This window comes from Aquarana catesbeiana, linkage group LG12 (genome assembly GCF_042186555.1).
Source record: "Aquarana catesbeiana isolate 2022-GZ linkage group LG12, ASM4218655v1, whole genome shotgun sequence".
Taxonomy (NCBI): Eukaryota; Metazoa; Chordata; class Amphibia; order Anura; family Ranidae; genus Aquarana; species Aquarana catesbeiana.
In genome coordinates, this window is record NC_133335.1 from 241,411,454 (window position 1) to 241,432,397 (window position 20,944).

At 47.2% G+C, this 20,944-nt stretch overlaps 1 protein-coding gene across 4 annotated transcripts in view; it reads right to left on the reverse strand.

Annotated features, from left to right (window-relative positions):
• The window catches only part of NDEL1 (nudE neurodevelopment protein 1 like 1), a 139,696-nt gene that overhangs the window by 71,243 nt on the left and 47,509 nt on the right, over positions 1–20,944 (reverse strand). The window contains exon 1 of one of the 4 annotated variants that reach the window (XM_073606997.1): positions 3,552–3,695. The exons of 2 other annotated variants lie outside the window; for them this stretch is intronic. The gene's annotated coding sequence lies outside the window, so the exon portion shown is untranslated. Of the gene's footprint in view, positions 1–3,551; positions 3,696–20,944 lie in introns of those variants that run through there. One more of the 4 variants, XM_073607000.1, reaches the window with a different exon arrangement.

A 20,944-nucleotide genomic window follows, 5' to 3' on the forward strand; every position in this document is an offset into this window, starting at 1 on the left:
TCCCAGTATGACCCCCCCCAGTCTGATACCAGTCTATTCCCAGTATGACCCCCCCCCAGTCTGATACCAGTCTATTCCCAGTATGACCCCCCCCCCCCAGTCTGATACCAGTCTATTCCCAGTATGACCCCCCCCCCCCAGTCTGATACCAGTCTATTCCCAGTATGACCCCCCCCCCCCCCCAGTCTGATACCAGTCTATTCCCAGTATGACCCCCCCCCCCACCAGTCTGATACCAGTCTATTCCCAGTATGACCCCCCCCCCCCCCAGTCTGATACCAGTCTATTCCCAGTATGACCCCCCCCCCCCAGTCTGATACCAGTCTATTCCCAGTATGACCCCCCCCCCCAGTCTGATACCAGTCTATTCCCAGTATGACCCCCCCAGTCTGATACCAGTCTATTCCCAGTATGACCCCCCCCCCCCAGTCTGATACCAGTCTATTCCCAGTATGACCCCCCCCCCAGTCTGATACCAGTCTATTCCCAGTATGACCCCCCCCCAGTCTGATACCAGTCTATTCCCAGTATGACCCCCCCCCAGTCTGATACCAGTCTATTCCAGAATTTAACCCCCCCCCCCAGTCTGATACCAGTCTATTCCCAGTATGACCCCCCCCAGTCTGATACCAGTCTATTCCCAGTATGACCCCCCCCAGTCTGATACCAGTCTATTCCCAGTATGACCCCCCCCCCCCAGTCTACTCCCAGTATGACCCCCCCCCCCCAGTCTATTCCCAGTATGACCCCCCCCAGTCAGATACCAGTCTATTCCCAGTATGACCCCCCCCCCCCCAGTCTGATACCAGTCTATTCTCAGTATGACCCCCCCCCCCCAGTCTGATACCAGTCTATTCTCAGTATGACCCCCCCCCCCCCAGTCTGATACCAGTCTATTCACAGTATGACCCCCCCCAGTCTGATACCAGTCTATTCCCAGTATGACCCCCCCCAGTCTGATACCAGTCTATTCCCAGTATGACCCCCCCCCAGTCTGATACCAGTCTATTCCCAGTATGACCCCCCCCCCCACCAGTCTGATACCAGTCTATTCCCAGTATGACCCCCCCCCAGTCTGATACCAGTCTATTCCCAGTATGACCCCCCCCCCCCCCAGTCTGATACCAGTCTATTCCCAGTATGACCCCCCCCCCAGTCTGATACCAGTCTATTCCCAGTATGACCCCCCCCCCCCCAGTCTGATACCAGTCTATTCCCAGTATGACCCCCCCCCCCAGTCTGATACCAGTCTATTCCCAGTATGACCCCCCCCCAGTCTGATACCAGTCTATTCCCAGTATGACCCCCCCCAGTCTGATACCAGTCTATTCCCAGTATGACCCCCCCCCCCCCAGTCTGATACCAGTCTATTCCCAGTATGACCCCCCCCCCCCCCACCAGTCTGATACCAGTCTATTCCCAGTATGACCCCCCCCCAGTCTGATACCAGTCTATTCCCAGTATGACCCCCCCCCAGTCTGATACCAGTCTATTCCCAGTATGACCCCCCCCCCCAGTCTGATACCAGTCTATTCCCAGTATGACCCCCCCCCAGTCTGATACCAGTCTATTCCCAGTATGACCCCCCCCAGTCTGATACCAGTCTATTCCCAGTATGACCCCCCCCCCCCAGTCTGATACCAGTCTATTCCCAGTATGACCGACCCCCCCCAGTCTGATACCAGTCTATTCCCAGTATGACCCCCCCAGTCTGATACCAGTCTATTCCCAGTATGACCCCCCCCCAGTCTGATACCAGTCTATTCCCAGTATGACCCCCCCCCCCAGTCTGATACCAGTCTATTCCCAGTATGACCCCCCCCCCCCAGTCTGATACCAGTCTATTCCCAGTATGACCCCCCCCAGTCTGATACCAGTCTATTCCCAGTATGACCCCCCCAGTCTGATACCAGTCTATTCCCAGTATGACCCCCCCCCCCAGTCTGATACCAGTCTATTCCCAGTATGACCCCCCCCCCCCAGTCTGATACCAGTCTATTCCCAGTATGACCCCCCCCCCCAGTCTGATACCAGTCTATTCCCAGTATGACCCCCCCCCCCCCAGTCTGATACCAGTCTATTCCCAGTATGACCCCCCCCCAGTCTGATACCAGTCTATTCCCAGTATGACCCCCCCCAGTCTGATACCAGTCTATTCCCAGTATGACCCCCCCCCAGTCTGATACCAGTCTATTCCCAGAATTTAACCCCCCCCCCCCCCCAGTCTGATACCAGTCTATTCCCAGTATGACCCCCCCCCCCCAGTCTGATACCAGTCTATTCCCAGTATGACCCCCCCCCCCCCAGTCTGATACCAGTCTATTCACAGTATGACCCCCCCCAGTCTGATACCAGTCTATTCCCAGTATGACCCCCCCCAGTCTGATACCAGTCTATTCCCAGTATGACCCCCCCCCCCCAGTCTACTCCCAGTATGACCCCCCCCCCCCCCAGTCTATTCCCAGTATGACCCCCCCCAGTCTGATACCAGTCTATTCCCAGTATGACCCCCCCCCCCCCAGTCTGATACCAGTCTATTCTCAGTATGACCCCCCCCCCCCCCAGTCTGATACCAGTCTATTCACAGTATGACCCCCCCCAGTCTGATACCAGTCTATTCCCAGTATGACCCCCCCCAGTCTGATACCAGTCTATTCCCAGTATGACCCCCCCCCAGTCTGATACCAGTCTATTCCCAGTATGACCCCCCCCAGTCTGATACCAGTCTATTCCCAGTATGACCCCCCCAGTCTGATACCAGTCTATTCCCAGTATGACCCCCCCCAGTCTGATACCAGTCTATTCCCAGTATGACCCCCCCCCCCCAGTCTGATACCAGTCTATTCCCAGTATGACCCCCCCCCCCCAGTCTGATACCAGTCTATTCCCAGTATGACCCCCCCCCCCCAGTCTGATACCAGTCTATTCCCAGTATGACCCCCCCCCCAGTCTGATACCAGTCTATTCCCAGTATGACCCCCCCCCAGTCTGATACCAGTCTATTCCCAGTATGACCCCCCCCAGTCTGATACCAGTCTATTCCCAGTATGACCCCCCCCCCCCAGTCTGATACCAGTCTATTCCCAGTATGACCCCCCCCCCCCAGTCTGATACCAGTCTATTCCCAGTATGACCCCCCCCCCCCCAGTCTGATACCAGTCTATTCCCAGTATGACCCCCCCCCCAGTCTGATACCAGTCTATTCCCAGTATGACCCCCCCCCAGTCTGATACCAGTCTATTCCCAGTATGACCCCCCCCAGTCTGATACCAGTCTATTCCCAGTATGACCCCCCCCCAGTCTGATACCAGTCTATTCCCAGTATGACCCCCCCCCCCCAGTCTGATACCAGTCTATTCCCAGTATGACCCCCCCCAGTCTGATACCAGTCTACTCCCAGTATGACCCCCCCCCCCCCCAGTCTATTCCCAGTACGACCCCCCCCCAGTCTAGTCCCAGTACGACCCCCCCAGTCTTTTACCAGTATGAACCCCCTCCCCTCACACAGAGGCCTCCATGGTCTGTCATCCCCGTCCCCGGATTCCTCTCACCTCACCCAGACGGCGGACGTTCCCGGCTGTCCACTCCTGTCAGCGGCTCGTCACACACGCAACGTCCTACGTCATCAACGGCATCACCGCCCACCCCAACAGCGAAGGGCGGGGCCGGGACCGGCGTCCTCTTACTCCGCCCCTAATACCTATCATAGAGAGGGAGACCTCCAGAGCCTGCGAGACCCCCGGACATAGAGAGTCTGGAGGAGGGAAGGTATACTATGAGAGAGAATACAACCACATACAGTATAATGATATTGGAGAGATCTGTATCTCTATGTCAGGGTTTAACTTTCTTTATGTTGACATTTTTTAGCCTCAAAAAATAAGATGAATTAAAAAAAAATATTATTTTTTTATTATTATAATACCCATTGTTATAATTATTTTCAATGTTTTATTTTTGCAATTATTGTTATTAATATTTTATTAATACCTATTGTTAATATTTACTATTATTAGTATTTTTAAACTATTTATTATTATTATAACTTTTATTATTTACCTATTATTAAATTGATGATGATGATGATGATTATTTCTAAATAAATCTAAGTACACATATTATTATTATTATTTTTATTGCTGTTTTTTTATTTGTAATAAATGGGTTTATTATTATTATTATTTTCCATTGTTATCATTGAATTATTATTAATAGTTTTTAAATGATCTAATAATATATATTTTTTAAATGTATTATTAGTTATATTGTTTTATTATTATTATTGTGCTGTTGTAATTAATTTAATAATATTTAATTAAATTTAATATTTAATATTATTATTGTTGGTCGTAGTATTCTACTATTATGACTATTTTATTATAATTTATTATTATTCATTCTTAGTTAATTATTATACTTTTAAAATTACTCCTGTAAATATTTATTTGTTTGCTATTATTTTTATTTTTTATTATGTACTCTTTTATTATTTTTTTCCTATTATTAAATAAGACACATCAGTATAGACCATTTTGAAAGTGAGCGACTTAACAGATCATTTTAGGTAATTTAATTGCAATAAATTAATTTGTTATTATTACTAGCATAACTTTTTACTTTTATTACTCTACTTAAATATTTGACTTTTTTTTCAACTTTATCAATTTTTTTTAACGAGTTTCCAATAATACAACAAAAATAGACGATAACAATCAGTAATAACAATAGTTACATCAAAATATTTTATTATTTTAATTATAATTTCTGATAACGCCCTCTTCAGACCTGATCAGATGATGACCTGGAGCAGTATGAAGGGAAGTGTTCCTGGATTATTGCTCTACAATACGTATATCCACCTGCGCTGCCAGAACTGCACAATGGTACTACAACACCTGCGCTGCCAGAGCCAGAATTTAGGATGAATCAGAATATTTACTCCATCCGTATCTGCTAATAATAGTTTAGCTATTATGGATCTGGCTGTGGGGAACACTAAATCTGAAAACTATTTTCTAGGAGTACTGACTTGTAAAGGACCTGGAATGCCAACGATCTCTAGAAGTCTCTTGTAATATGCCCCTAATCTCTTACTGTCTCTTGCAGCATATCCCCTATCTCCAAACACTCCTGTACCATGTCTGCAGTCTCTGATCATCTCCTGTATTATGTCTGCAGTCTCTGACCATCTCCTGTTTTATGTCTGCAGTCTCTGATCATCTCCTGTATTATGTCTGCAGTCTCTGATCGTCTCCTGTATTATGTCTGCAGTCTCTGATCATCTCCTGTACTATGTCTGCAGTCTCTGACCATCTCCTGTACTATGTCTGCAGTCTCTGATCATCTCCTGTACTATGTCTGCAGTCTCTGATCATCTCCTGAATTATGTCTGCAGTCTCTGGCCATCTCTTGTATCATGCCTGCAGTCTCTGACTATCTCCTGTATAATGTCTGCAGTCTCTAATCATCTCCTGTACTATGTCTGCAGTCTCTGACCATCTCCTGTACTATGTCTGCAGTCTCTGATCATCTCCTGTACTATGTCTGCAGTCTCTGATCATCTCCTGTATTATGTCTGCAGTCTCTGACCATCTCCTGTACTATGTCTGCAGTCTCTGGCCATCTCTTGTATCATGCCTGCAGTCTCTGACTATCTCCTGTATAATGTCTGCAGTCTCTAATCATCTCCTGTACTATGTCTGCAGTCTCTGATCATCTCTTGTATCATGTCTGCAGTCTCTGACCATCTCTTGTATCATGTCTGCAGTCTCTGATCATCTCCTGTACTATGTCTGCAGTCTCTGACCATCTCCTGTATCATGTCTGCAGTCTCTGACCATCTCCTGTACTATGTCTGCAGTCTCTGACCATCTCCTGTATTATGTCTGCAGTCTCTGATCATCTCCTGTACTATGTCTGCAGTCTCTGATTATCTCCTGTACTATGTCTGCAGTCTCTGACTATTTCCTGTATCATGCCTGCAGTCTCTGATCATCTCCTGTACTATGTCTGCAGTCTCTGATCATCTCCTGTATTATGTCTGCAGTCTCTGACCATCTCCTGTATTATGTCTGCAGTCTCTGACCATCTACTGTATCATGTCTGCAGTCTCTGACTATCTCCTGTATCATGCCTGCAGTCTCTGATCATCTCCTGTACTATGTCTGCAGTCTCTGATCATCTCCTGTACTATGTCTGCAGTCTCTGATCATCTCCTGTACTATGTCTGCAGTCTCTGATCATCTCCTGTACTATGTCTGCAGTCTCTGATCATCTCTTGTATCATGCCTGCAGTCTCTGACCATCTCTTGTATCATGTCTGTAGTTTCTGACCATCTCCTGTATTATGTCTGCAGTCTCTGATCATCTCCTGTACTATGTCTGCAGTCTCTGATCATCTCTTGTATCATGTCTCCAGTCTCTGACCATCTCTTTTATCATGTCTGCAGTCTCTGACCATCTCCTGTATCATGCCTGCAGTCTCTGATCATCTCCTGTACTATGTCTGTAGTCTCTGACCATCTCTTGTATCATGTCTGCAGTCTCTGACCATCTCCTGTATCATGTCCTCAGTCTCTGACTATCTCCTGTATCATGCCTGCAGTCTCTGACCCTCTCTTGTATCATGCCTGCAGTCTCTGACCATCTCTTGTATCATGCCCCAAGTCTCTGACTGCCTTCTGCAGAATATCCCCCATCTCCATCTACTCCTTTAGCATGTCCACAGCCTGACCATCCCCCATAGTATGTTTTCAGTCTCTGACAATCTTCTGTGTCATTGCATTAACTGAATACTTTGTGTGGCCCTTTGATGAGGGCAGAAGCCCTAATTGAGCCCCTCTGCCCTTTATATCTACTGAATTGTCCACTACTTAAAAGAAGATCTCAGTTCATAGTTTTATGGTTGTTTTTTTTTAGGGTTGTTTGTATGTAGAGTAGGGTGGGTGGCGATTTCATTTTTGCCCCAGGTATCAGTGTTACCAACAAACACAACAGGCTTTTTGTCTAGTCCGTTTACAGTCAGGGGTGTAACTATGTCTGGAGGGGCCCTGCAGCAGAATGATCGTCCAATCACATCAAAGAAAACGTTGTGAACTTGGTTGTTTGTGGCGACAGAGAGGAGAAAGACAGTTGGAGGCATTGACTTGTCTCAGGGATACAACGATGATTGGAAAAATCCAGCCTGGCCAATTCATTCTTTCTAAAACAGGTTTGACCAAGAGACATGGAGAAGTCCTACAGAGCCAGGAACATCAATGGCAGGACCAGGACAAAGTTCTTCTGTTTTTGCTTGTTTTTGAACTGTCAGGGAATGCCAGAGAACACCTGAGGTCTTTTCTACACCATTAACAATCCAAGAAGACCCAACACACCCATTGCTGATAGGAATGAGAAAGCTGCATTGAGTTATCCATTGTGGTTTAATTGTCTATCCTACAAGTAGGCGTGTCAGGAGAGCTTTGTACATAATAATGCTGATGATACACTGCTCAAATTTTGGCAGATTCCTGCTGAATTGTCCTAAAATTTAAGCTGCAGGTGGCCCTGATGGCAACTGGCTTTGAAAATCAAAGTAGCTGGGTGAAAATATATTGCCCTAACAGCAACTGCAGAATGGGTTGTGCCGGAGGTGGGTGCCATCTTGGTTTCTAGGAGGCTGGCAGTTCAGGTGGGACAGTGCAACTAGTTGCTAGGACGCTGGCAGGCCAGGCAGCAAAGTGTCATTGGTTGCTGGAACACTAGCAGTCCAGGCCCTACAGCATCATTGGTTTCTGGAGTCCCATGCTCCACATCTTCCTTGGTTGCCAGGACACTGGCAGCCCAGACTGTACAGCGTCATTGGTTGCTGGGACACTGGCAGCCCAGACCATACAGCATCCTTGGTTGCTAGGACGCTGGCAGCCCAAGCAGCAAAGCGTCATTTGTTGCTAGAACACATGCAGCCCAGGCCGTAGACCACCATTGGTTTCTGGAGTCCCATGTCCCTCGTCTTCCTTGGTTACCAGGACACTGGCAACCCAGACTGTACAGCATCATTGGTTGCTAGGACACTGGCAGCCCAAGCAGCAAAGCCTCATTGGTTGCTAGAACACTAGCAGTCCAGGCCCTACAGCATCATTGGTTTCTGGAGTCCCATGCTCCACATCTTCCTTGGTTGCCAGGACACTGGCAACCCAGACTGTACAGCATCATTGGTTGCTAGGACGCTGGCAGCCCAAGCAGCAAAGCCTCATTGGTTGCTAGAACACTAGCAGTCCAGGCCCTACAGCATCATTGGTTTCTGGAGTCCCATGCTCCACATCTTCCTTGGTTGCCAGGACACTGGCAGCCCAGACTGTACAGCATCATTGGTTGCTAGGATGCTGGCAGCCCAAGCAGCAAAGCCTCATTGGTTGCTAGAACACTAGCAGTCCAGGCTCTACAGCACTATTGGTTTCTGGAATCCCAGGCCCCATATCTTCATTGGTTGCCAGGGCACTGGTAGCCCAGACCATACAGTGTCATTGGTTGCTAGAACACTAGCAGTCCAGGCTTTACAGCACTATTGGTTTCTTGAGTCCCAGGTCCCATATCTTCATTGGTTGCCAGGGCACTGGCAGCCCAGACTGTCCTGCATCGTTGGTTCCTAGGACACTGGACAACCAGAACTTACTGTGTCATTGGTTGCTAGAATACTAGCATCCCAGGCTGTAAAGCGTCATTGGTTGCTTTTCACACTGGCCACCTAGACTGTACAGAGTCATTGGTTGCTAGGACACTGGCAGCCCAGACCATACAGCATCCTTGGTTGCTAGGACGCTGGCAGCCCAAGCAGCAAAGCGTCATTGGTTGCTAGAACACATGCAGCCCAGGCCGTAGACCACCATTGGTTTCTGGAGTCCCAGGTCCCTCGTCTTCCTTGGTTGCCAGGACACTGGCAGCCCAGACTGTACAGCATCATTGGTTGCTAGGACGCTGGCAGCCCAAGCAGCAAAGCCTCATTGGTTGCTAGAACACTAGCAGTCCAGGCCCTCCAGCATCATTGGTTTCTTGAGTCCCATGCTCCACATCTTCCTTGGTTGCCAGGATACTGGCAGCCCAGACTGTACAGTGTCATTGGTTGCTAGAACACATGCAGCCCAGGCTGTAGACCACCATCTGGAGTCCCAGGTCCCTCGTCGTCTTCCTTGGTTGCCAGGACACTAACAGCCCAGACTGTACAGCCTCATTGGTTGCTAGAACACTAGCAGTCCAGGTTCTACAGCACTATTGGTTTCTGGAGTCACAGGCCCCATATCGCCATTGGTTGCCAGGGCACTGGCAGCCCAGACTGTCCAGCATCGTTGGTTCCTAGGACACTAGACAACCAGAAGTTATATTGTCATTGGTTGCTAGAATACTGGCAGCCCAGGCTGTAAAGCGTCATTGGTTGCTTGGACACTGGCCACCAAGACTGTACAGCATCATTGGTTGCTGGAGTGCTGCCGGCCCAGGGGCTGAACATGCACCAGTATGGACATTCTGGCCTCAGTGCCCCCCCCAACTGTGCTTTTCTAAGGGGCCTTCTCGATTATTCCCATTGGCAGCTTGGCCCTGACTGCAGCCAATCAGTTGGGAGGCAAGGTTGATTCTTCCATCTACGCTGTTTAGCATTGATGGATGGGGAAATCTACCAAAATCCTAACATGTATGGCCTCATCCCTTCCAATATTTGTAGATGACAGGTCCTCTTTTACAGAAAGTTCTCAGAGCCGCTCTCAGCCGGAGGGAATGAGATCCCGGGGCCGTTTACAGTCAGCATAGCACAAAAGAAGCGTCCAATAATAGAAGGCTCTGTCCGGGGTGTATAATTTGCTCTTTTTGTACAGTGCGGTGTTTTATTCCCGTCCCCGGAGAATACTGTCAGGAGAGGAATATATTAGCAGATACACACACACACGGCGAGATGAATAAAACATTTTGGCCGGCATCTTTTGTTGCTGACTGCTGTGTAGTCTGATCTGCCTGGCAGCCTAACAAGGGGGTGAGTCATGGAGGGTGAAATTTTATCGTCACTCCGTATGTCATATGATGCTTGTTGACCGGCTCCGGAGAAAAGGAAAAAAAGAGGAAGCCGGTATAAAGGGGAAATACAGCCGCGTGCAACGCAATATTCAACCTAAACAAATGTGGCAATACCGTTCTGTAATATAGAATGTGCTAACTAAACAAGATATACACTATTTACCAAAAGTATTGGGACGCCTGCCTTTACACACACATGAACTTTAATGGCATCCCAGTCTTAGTCCATAGGGTTCAATATTGAGTTGGCACCGCCCTTTGCAGCTATAACAGCTTCAACTCTTCTGGGAAGGTCGTCCACAAGATTTAGGAGGGTGTCTATGGGAATGTTTGACCATTCTTCCAGAGGCACATTTGTGAGGTCAGGCACTGATGTTGGACAAGAAGGCCTGGCTCGCAGTCTCCACTCTAATTCATCCCAAAGGTGTTCTATCAGGTTGAGGTCAGGACTCTGTGCAGGCCAGTCAAGGTCCTCCACCCCAAACTCGCTCATCCATGTCCATCCAGGCTCCTGGGGAGAGCAGATAAAGTGACTGCAGGCTCCTGGGGAGATCAGATATAGTGACTGCAGGCTCCTGGGGAGATCAGATATAGTGAGTGCAGGCTCCTGGGGAGACCAGATATAGTGACTGCAGGCTCCTGGGGAGACCAGATATAGTGAGTGCAAGCTCCTGGGGAGATCAGATATAGTGAATGCAGGTTCCTGGGGAGATCAGATATAGTGACTGCAGGCTCCTGGGGAGATCAGATATAGTGAGTGCAGGCTCCAGGGGAGAGCAGATATAGTGAGTGCAGAGTCCTGGGGAGATCAGATATAGTGAATGCGGGGTCCTGGGGAGACCAGATATAGTGACTGCAGGCTCCTGGGGAGACCAGATATAGTGAATGCAGAGTCCTGGGGAGATCAGATATAGTGAATGCGGGGTCCTGGGGAGACCAGATATAGTGACTGCAGGTTCCTGGGGAGACCAGATATAGTGAGTGCAAGCTCCTGGGGAGAGCAGATATAGTGACTGCAGGCTCCTGGGGAGACCAGATATAGTGAATGCAGGCTCCTGGGAGATCAGATATAGTGACTGCAGGCTCCTGGGGAGATCAGATATAGTGAGTGCAGGCTCCAGGGGAGAGCAGATATAGTGAGTGCAGGCTCCTGGGGAGACCAGATATAGTGACTGCAGGCTCCTGGGGAGACCAGATATAGTGAATGCAGGTTCCTGGGGAGATCCGATATAGTGAATGCAGGCTCCTAGGGAGAACAGATATAGTGACTGCAGGCTCCTGGGAGACCAGATATAGTAAATGCAGGCTCCTAGGGAGAACAGATATAGTGACTGCAGGCTCCTGGGAGACCAGATATAGTAAATGCAGGCTCCTGGGGAGATCAGATATAGTGAGTGCAGGCTCCTGGGGAGATCAGATATAGTGAGTGCAGGCTCCTGGGGAGATCAGATATAGTGACTGCAGGCTCCTGGGGAGATCAGATATAGTGAATGCAGGGTCCTGGGGAGAGCAGATATAGTAACAAACACATTTTTCTTCATTTCAATTCTTAATTGATTTTTTTTACTTTATTTTATTAAGTTAGTTTTTTTTATTTTAGTTTTTCAAAGTGAATTTCCAATGTTTTAATTTCAACTTTTTAATATGAATTTTTATTTATTTATATTTATGTACTTGTTTTACATTTTTTCTAAGCAGTCCCCAAGACTTCTACAACAGAGTGAAAATTCTCATGTAAAGGACTATGGAAGTTTGTAAAGGACATAAGAAGAGGGGGGGGGGGGGGTAGTTTGGATTTCACAGGAAGGAGTTAAAGCTGCTTTGCGGGTGAATGTCAGGAAACGCGATGAAGACAGGAAGTCGATGAAGTCAGATTTTCTTTAATAGCTCAAACTTCCTTTGTCTGTCTGATGTGTGATTACAACTGACACGCTGCTATGTTTAAAAAAAAATTGTAGAGAAAATGATTTATCACCGCTTGACAATAATTTGTAGTAAAAAAAAAAAAAAAAAAGTGACGTCTTACTTCTACATACAGTTCACAAAACTAGGAGGATCTTTATTTTCAGCCACACGGAAAAATAACTGTCACTCAAAAAAAAAAAAAAAAAAAAAAAGGATCCTTATTCTGGTCTGAAGGATTTCTGAATTGAACCTACACTATATTACCAAAAGTATTGGGACGCCTGCCTTTACACACACATTATTATTATTATTATTATACAGGATTTATATAGCGCCAACAGTTTACGCAGCGCTTTACAATAAAAAGGGGGACAGTACAATTACAATACAGTTCAATACAGAAGGAATAGGAGGGCCCAGCTTGTGGAGCTTACAATCTAAGGGCACATCTATGGGCACTTGCCACCCGCTCACCGTCAAATGACCAGTGCGGCTTGCATTCTATCTCGTTCAATGCCCATCAGCGCCACCTATTAGTGCCCATCAGTGCTGCCCATCAGTTCCCACCAGTGCTGCCTATCAGGGCTCATTAGTGTGGCATATTAGTGACTCCTCAAGAGTCCTCATCAGTGCCACCTCATCAGTGCCCATCAGTACAGCCCATCAGTGCCAATCAGTGCAGCCTCATCAACGCCCATCAGTGAAGGAGAAAATTTACTGACAGAAACTGAGAAAAAACAATGTTTTCTTCAAAATTTTTGGTCTTTTTTTCATTTTTTTTTGTAAAAAATGTTAAACCCAGCAGAGATTAAATACCAGCAAAAGAAAGCTCTATTTGTGTAAAAAAAAAGGATTGAAAATTCATACGTGTACAGTGTTGCATGACTGCGCAATTGTCATTCAAAGTGTGACATCGCTGAAAACTGACAAATGGTCTGGGCAGGAAGGGGGTGAAAGTGCCCGGGTATTAAAGGGGTTAACGGCATCCCAGTCTTAGTCCGTAGGGTTCAATATTGAGTTGCCCTTTGCAGCTATAACAGCTTCAACTCTTCTGGGAAGGCCGTCCACAAGGTTTAGGAGGGTGTCTATGGGAATGTTTGACCATTCTTCCAGAAGAGCATTTGTGAGGTCAGGCACTGATGTTGGATGAGAAGGCCTGGCTCGCAGGCTCCGCTCTAATTCATCATTCAAGGTGTTCTATGGGGTTGAGGCCAGTCAAGTTCCTCCACCCCAAACTCTCTCATCCGAGTCTTTATGGACCTTGCTTTGTGCACTGGTGGGCAGTCATGTTGGAACAGGAAGGGGCCGTCCCCAAACTCCTCCCACAAAGTTGGGAGCATGAAATTGTCCAAAATGTCTTGGTATGCCGACGCCTTAAGATTTCCCTTCACTGGAACTAAGGGGCCAAACCCAACCTCTGAAAAACAACCCCCACACCATATTCCCCCCTCCTCCGCACGCCATAAACCCCCCTCCATCAAATGGTTTGGACCAGTGCACAAAGCAATACTGATTTTTACTTATAAACATGAAGTACCAGAAAAGGCCGGGTCTTCACTATGTAGGATGGTTTCGGTACGGTTGGTTGGTTGGTTGGTAGGTTGGTTGGTGCTGAAATCCAAAGGGCGGTCGTGGGAAAAAAAAAGTCCACTAACATATCTAATCCATTAATAGGGAACATAGGAGAAGATAGGAGAAAACGTGGCGTCCACCAGCACCGCACTTTGGTCTTAATGGGATTACCAGATCAGCAAAATGATTCTCAGCCAGAAAACAAACAGTTTCCAGAGAAGACGTTTGCATTGAGAACGTCTCATTATTTGGACACATTCCCACTGCGCTCTTCATACTTGAACATGAAGGCGGAAACAAAAGACTTCCCTGTGAAATGTTAATTCCTATACAATGGGGGTGGGGGGGGGGTTGGGGGGGTGACCCGGGGGGGGGGGGGGGGGGGTGGGGGTGACCCAAATGAATGGCTGCATGGTGGTGACAGAAGACGATGTATACAAACTCAGGACTAGACCCCGGGATTGCTCATCTTGGTGCCCCGGAATATAGGAGCATTTTCAGACTTTTCATGGTAAAGTACGGGCAGAACAGCGGTTTTTGTTTTCTATTCCCCTCCTCCGCCCTCCCAACACACACCCAGAGCAGACTTGTATTAGCTGTTGATCCTGCCAGTACATGTTATGTTTCCTCTTCCTGTAACAGGGTGACAACGTTGTTTGTTCTGCATGAAAATCACACAACAGCGTTGTCACCTTGTGGACAGGGAAGTATTGGATGGATCAAGTCATTCTAGATGGACTCGTTTAAATGACGGGGGGTAACAACAGGTGGTTGAGCTGCACTTTGGTCTCTGAAGAGAGTTCCATGTTCAGATCGCTTTTCAGCAGTGGTCTCCAAACTGCGGCCCAGGGGCCAGATGTGGCCCTTCACTTGATTTTCTCCAGCCCCTAGGGCACTCTTCCATCTACTGACACCAACTATTGGGCATATGTCCACCCACTGACACCAAAGAAAGGGCACTATTCCTCCCACTGACACCAATTATGGGGCACTATTCCTCCCACTGACACCAAAGAAAGGGCACTATTCCTCCCACTGACACCAATGATGGGGCACTATTCCTCCCACTGATACCAATGATGGGGCACTATTCCTCCCACTGATACCAATGATGGGACACTATTCCTTCCACTGATACCAATGATGGGGCACTATTCCTCCCACTGATACCAATGATGGGACACTATTCCTCCCACTGATACCAATGATGGGACACTATTCCTCCCACTGATACCAATGATGGGACACTATTCCTTCCACTGATACCAATGATGGGGCACTATTCCTTCCACTGATACCAATGATGGGGCACTATTCCTCCCACTGATACCAATGATGGGACACTATTCCTCCCACTGATACCAATGATGGGGCACTATTCCTCCCACTGATACCAATGATGGGACACTATTCCTCCCACTGACACCAATGATGGGGCACTATTCCTCCCACTGACACCAATGATGGGACACTATTCCTCCCACTGATACCAATGATGGGACACTATTCCTTCCACTGATACCAATGATGGGGCACTATTCCTCCCACTGACACCAAAGAAAGGGCACTATTCCTCCCACTGACACCAATGATGGGGCACTATTCCTCCCACTGATACCAATGATGGGGCACTATTCCTCCCACTGATACCAATGATGGGACACTATTCCTTCCACTGATACCAATGATGGGGCACTATTCCTCCCACTGATACCAATGATGGGGCACTATTCCTCCCACTGATACCAATGATGGGACACTATTCCTCCCACTGACACCAATGATGGGACACTATTCCTCCCACTGATACCAATGATGGGACACTATTCCTCCCACTGATACCAATGATGGGACACTATTCCTCCCACTGATACCAATGATGGGGCACTATTCCTCCCACTGACACTAATGATGGGACACTATTCCTCCCACTGATACCAATGATGGGACACTATTCCTCCCACTGACACCAATGATGGGACACTATTCCTTCCACTGATACCAATGATGGGGCACTATTCCTCCTACTGACACCAAAGAAAGGACACTATTCCTCCCACTGATACCAACGATGGGACACTATTCCTCCCACTGATACCAATGATGGGGCACTATTCCTCCCACTGATACCAATGATGGGACACTATTCCTCCCACTGATACCAATGATGGGGCACTATTCCTCCCACTGATACCAATGATGGGGCACTATTCCTCCCACTGATACCAATGATGGGACACTATTCCTTCCACTGATACCAATGATGGGGCACTATTCCTCCCACTGATACCAATGATGGGACACTATTCCTTCCACTGATACCAATGATGGGGCACTATTCCTCCCACTGATACCAATGATGGGGCACTATTCCTCCCACTGATACCAATGATGGGGCACCACTCCTCTCACTGACACCAATGATGGGGCACTATTCCTCTCACTGACACCATGTTGGATGAGAAGGCCTCTGCTCTAATTCATCCCAAAGGTGTTCTATTAGGTTGAGGTCAGGACTCCAAACTCGCTCATCCATGTCTTTATGGACCTTGCTTTGTACACTGGTGGGCAGTCATGTTGGAACAGGAAGGGGCCGTCCCCAAACTGTTTCCACAAAGTTGGGGGCATGAAATTGTCCAAAATGTCTTGGTATGCTGATGCCTTAAGAGTTCCCTTCACTGGAACTAAGGGGCCAAACCCAACCCCTGAAAAACAACCCCCCACACCATAATCCCCCCCTCCACCAAATGGTTTGGACCAGTGCACAAAGCAAGGTCCATAAAGACATTGATGAGCGAGTTTAGGGTGGAGGAACTTGACTGGCCTGCACAGAGTCCTGACCTCAACCCGATAGAACACTTTTGGGATGAATTAGAGTGGAGACTATGAGCCAGGCCTTCTCATCCAACATCAGTGCCTGACCTCACAAATGCACTTCTGGAAGAATGGTCAAACATTCCCATAGACACACTCCTAAACCTTGTGGACGGCCTTCCCAGAAGAGGTGAAGCTCTTATAGCTGCAAAGGGCGGAGCCAACTCAATATTGAACCCTATGGACTAAGACTGGGATGTCATTAAAGGTCATGTGTCCCAATACTTTTGACAACAGAGAGTGTTCTTGGTGCACATTGAAATGAATGGGTTGCTCAAATGTACCGCGCTTTACCGCGCATGTATACAGCACGCAGGTGGGAAGCCAGGTTAGGTGACGAAGTGTGAGATCCAATTGGCTGCTCTTCATACTACAGATGGACATTGTTGCCGGCCCATCCATATCTTCCCATTTCCATGATCTTGTTCCAAGAATGAGAACCTCTCGGGGAGAGAAGGCCGCTCCACCCGAGCGCTGCCCTGCAGAAATGATTTCCCACGGCTGAGCCGCTCCCAGAATGCTTTGTTCTCCGGCTAAGTTCTCAGGGCTGGTACAACAAAAGTCTTATAATAGCACCATTCAGGGCAGACGGGGGCTGTGTGTGCCTACATGGGGGGGGGGCGCTTCAATACAACAGCCTGCTGGCTTTCCTACCTCCCCAAACAAGAGACAGTGAAAAGAGAGTTCTCACCCGTCTGTACCGCTCTTCACCAGACAGCGCTGTCCATCCCACCCGCACACAAGGCAGAAATCCTTGTCCAAATCCCCCGTGTATGGTGCTGAGCCAAAGAGCCGGAGACTCTCATTTAACAAAAAAATAATCCCTGGAATTTATACAGAGAGTCAAAGACGTTCTTTAGAATTGTGGGCTTCCTCTGTATGAGAAATGTCAGCGACAGATTTGTGAACCTGTCGGAAAGAGGGACTGGAATTTATTGTGTGGAGGCATGTAAGGGGGCAGCACTGAGGCTGTAGTGTTCACTCCATCCCCCCCAGGCCTCGTAGCATCACTGGTTGCTAAGACACAGTTGGCTATACATGATCACTGGTTGCTAAGACACAGTCGGCTATACACCATCACTGACTGCTAAGATGAAGTCGTCTATACGCCATCACTGCTTGCTAAGACGCAGTCGGCTAAACATCATCACTGGTTGCTAAGACGCAGTCAGCTATACATCATCACTGGTTGCTAAGACGCAGTCAGCTATACATCATTACCGCTTTCTAAGACACAGTTGGCTATACATCATCATTGGTTGCTAAGACGCAGTTGGCTATACATCATCACTGGTTGCTAAGACGCAGTCGGCTATACATCATTACCGCTTTCTAAGACACAGTTGGCTATACATCATCACTGGTTGCTAAGACGCAGTCGGCTATACATCATCACTGGTTGCTAAGATGCAGTCAGCTATACATCATTACCGCTTTCTAAGACACAGTTGGCTATACATCATCATTGGTTGCTAAGACGCAGTCGGCTATACTTCATAACTGGTTGCTAAGATGAAGTCGTCTATACACCATCACTGCTTGCTAAGACGCAGTTGGCTATACATCATCACTGGTTGCTAAGACGCAGTCAGCTATACATCATTACCGCTTTCTAAGACGCAGTCGGCTATACTTCATCACTGGTTGCTAAGACGCAGTCGGCTATACTTTATCACTGGTTGCTAAGACGCAGTCGGCTATACTTCATGACTGGTTGCTAAGATGCAGTCGGCTATACATCATCACTGGTTGCTAAGATGCAGTCGGCTATACATCATCACTGGTTGCTAAGATGCAGTCGGCTATACTTCATCACTGGTTGCTAAGACGCAGTCGGCTATACTTCATGACTGGTTGCTAAGATGCAGTCGGCTATACATCATCACTGGTTGCTAAGATGCAGTCGGCTATACATCATCACTGGTTGTTATAACGCTGTCAGCTACACAGTGTCACTTGTAGCTGACAGCAGTATTCTAGCAAACAGTAATGCCAATTAGCTGACAGCTTCCTAGCAATCAATGATGCCCTGTAGCCAACAGCATCCTGGCAACCAGTGACACTGTGCAGCTGTAAATGTAATAGCAACCAGTGACATTTTGTAGCTGATAGCATCCTAGCAACCAGCGATACTGTGTAACTGACAGTATCCTAGCAACCAGTGCCGCGGTGTAGCCAACATCGTAGTAGCAACCAATTACACTGTATAGTTAACTAGTGACACAATGAGGTTGATTTACTAAAACTGGAGAGGGCAAAATCTGGTCCAGCTGTGCTTGGCAGCCAATCAGCTTCTAACTTCAGCTTGGTCATTTAAGCTTTGACAATAAAACCTGGAAGCTGATTGGTTTCTATACAGATCTGCACCAGATTTTGCACTCTGCAGTTTTAGTAAATTAACCCCATAGTGTAGCTAAAAAAAAGCATCCTAGAAACCAGTGATGCTGTGTAGCCAACAGCGTCATAGCAACCAGTGGGACTGTGTAGCCAATGACATCCTAGGAACTAGTGATGCTGTGTATCTAACAGCATCCCTGCAACCAGCGATGCAGTGTAGCCAGCATCGTAGTGGCAACCAATCACACTGTATAGCTGACAGCATCCTAGCAACTAGTGACAATAAAACCTGGAAGCTGATTGGTTTCTATGCAGAGCTGCACCAGATTTTGCACTCTGCAGTTTTAGTAAATGAACCCCACTGTGTAGCGAAAAAAAACATCCTAGCAACCAGTGTTGCTGTGTAGCTGATGGCATACCAGGAACTAGTGATGCTGTGTATTTAACAGTGTCATAGCAACCAGTGACTCTGTGTAACTGACAGCATTCTAATAACCAGTAACACTGTATAGCTGACAGCATCCTAGCAACTAGTGACACTGTGTAGCTAAGAAAAAAATCCTAGCAACCAGTGTTGCTGTGTAGCCAACAGCGTCATAACAACCAGTGGCACTGTATAACTGACAGCATCCTAGCAACCAGTGACTCTGTGTAACTGACAGCATCCTAGCAACCAGTGGTACTGTGTAGCTGACAACGTCCTGGCAACCAGGGATACCGTGTACCTGACAGCATCCTAGCAGCCAATAATTCTGTGTAGCTGACAACATCCTAGCAATCAGTGACTCTGTGTAACTGACAGCATCATAGCAACCAGTGACACTGTGTAACTGACAGCATTCTAGCAACCGGTGATACTGTGTAGCTGACAACGTCCTAGCAATCAGTGACTCTGTGTAACTGACAGCATCATAGCAACCAGTGACACTGTGTAACTGACAGCATCCTAGCAGCCAATAATTCAGTGTATCTGACAATGTCCTAGCAATCAGTGATACTGTGTACCTGACAGCATCCTAGCAGCCAATAATTCAGTGTATCTGACAACATCCTAGCAACCAGTGCTACTGTGTACCTGACAGCATCCTAGCAACCAGTAATTCTGTGAAGATGACAACTGACAGTGGAGTGGAGCATGCAATGATGTATACACACATATACGATCTATTCCCTGGCCTGTCTCTATAGTCCAGGATACAGTTGGTCTTAATTTTATCACTTTAAAAAAACACTGCAAGCACACAAAAAAAATCCTCCAGAAATCCAGCGAGCTCCTTAACTCCTGTTAGGGCCCCCACTTCCGCTGCAAGCCTAACTTTAAATTTCAGCTGGTGTCAATGCAATATAAAGGCCTAATACAGGCAAGCACATTGACTGCTGAACTGACGATTTGCTCACTTTTGAGGGGAAACTTGTGAACTAATAAATGTTTCTAATATATAAAGTATATAAATATATACAGATATATATGCAACATATATGTATACTATGTGTGTGTATATACTGTATATTACATTATATTACATTCTTCTAGTAATTATGTTGCAGTAATATTTAATGTCAGGCGATATCATCCATCATTTTTTCCCATGGAGAAGAATTCCGCGCGTCGCACTCAGTGAGGGAAAGGTCTCGCTGCGTTTGTTTCCATGGCAACCAAAAAAAAATACCCAGAATTACAAGGTAAATTCGGCTCAGCAAATATTCCGCCTAGGTGTCATTGCGTCGTGTCTGATCATTCCTCACATTCCAGTTGACTGATGTTATTTTGTTTCACCCAAGTACACTTTCCCCCGGCACACCCACTCAGGCGGGGTTCGCGGTGTGGCGGTGCGTTTAATGCACGTGCGTTACAGTGCGTTGTGTTAGGGCCGCCCATTCATTGGAATGGTACGTCTATCTGTGAGGTTCTTCTATCATTGAACGACAGTTACCGATCGGAAAGGACGCCAATGACTGCAGGATCCGCATCTCATCTTTGTAACATTGTTTTTATTATGTATTGTTACAATGTGTTTAAATCTGTTGAAGATGCTAAAAATGTAATAATAATAATAATAATAATAATAAAATTGCAATCAAAATAGATGGATGTATTTCTTTTTTGTAATTTATAGCATTGCGTTACCATCGGGGCTCCAGTCCTGCAGAAACGCATGGGAACACCGTTCCTGTACTTTTTCCACAGCAGGAACGCCGTTCCCGTTAGCAG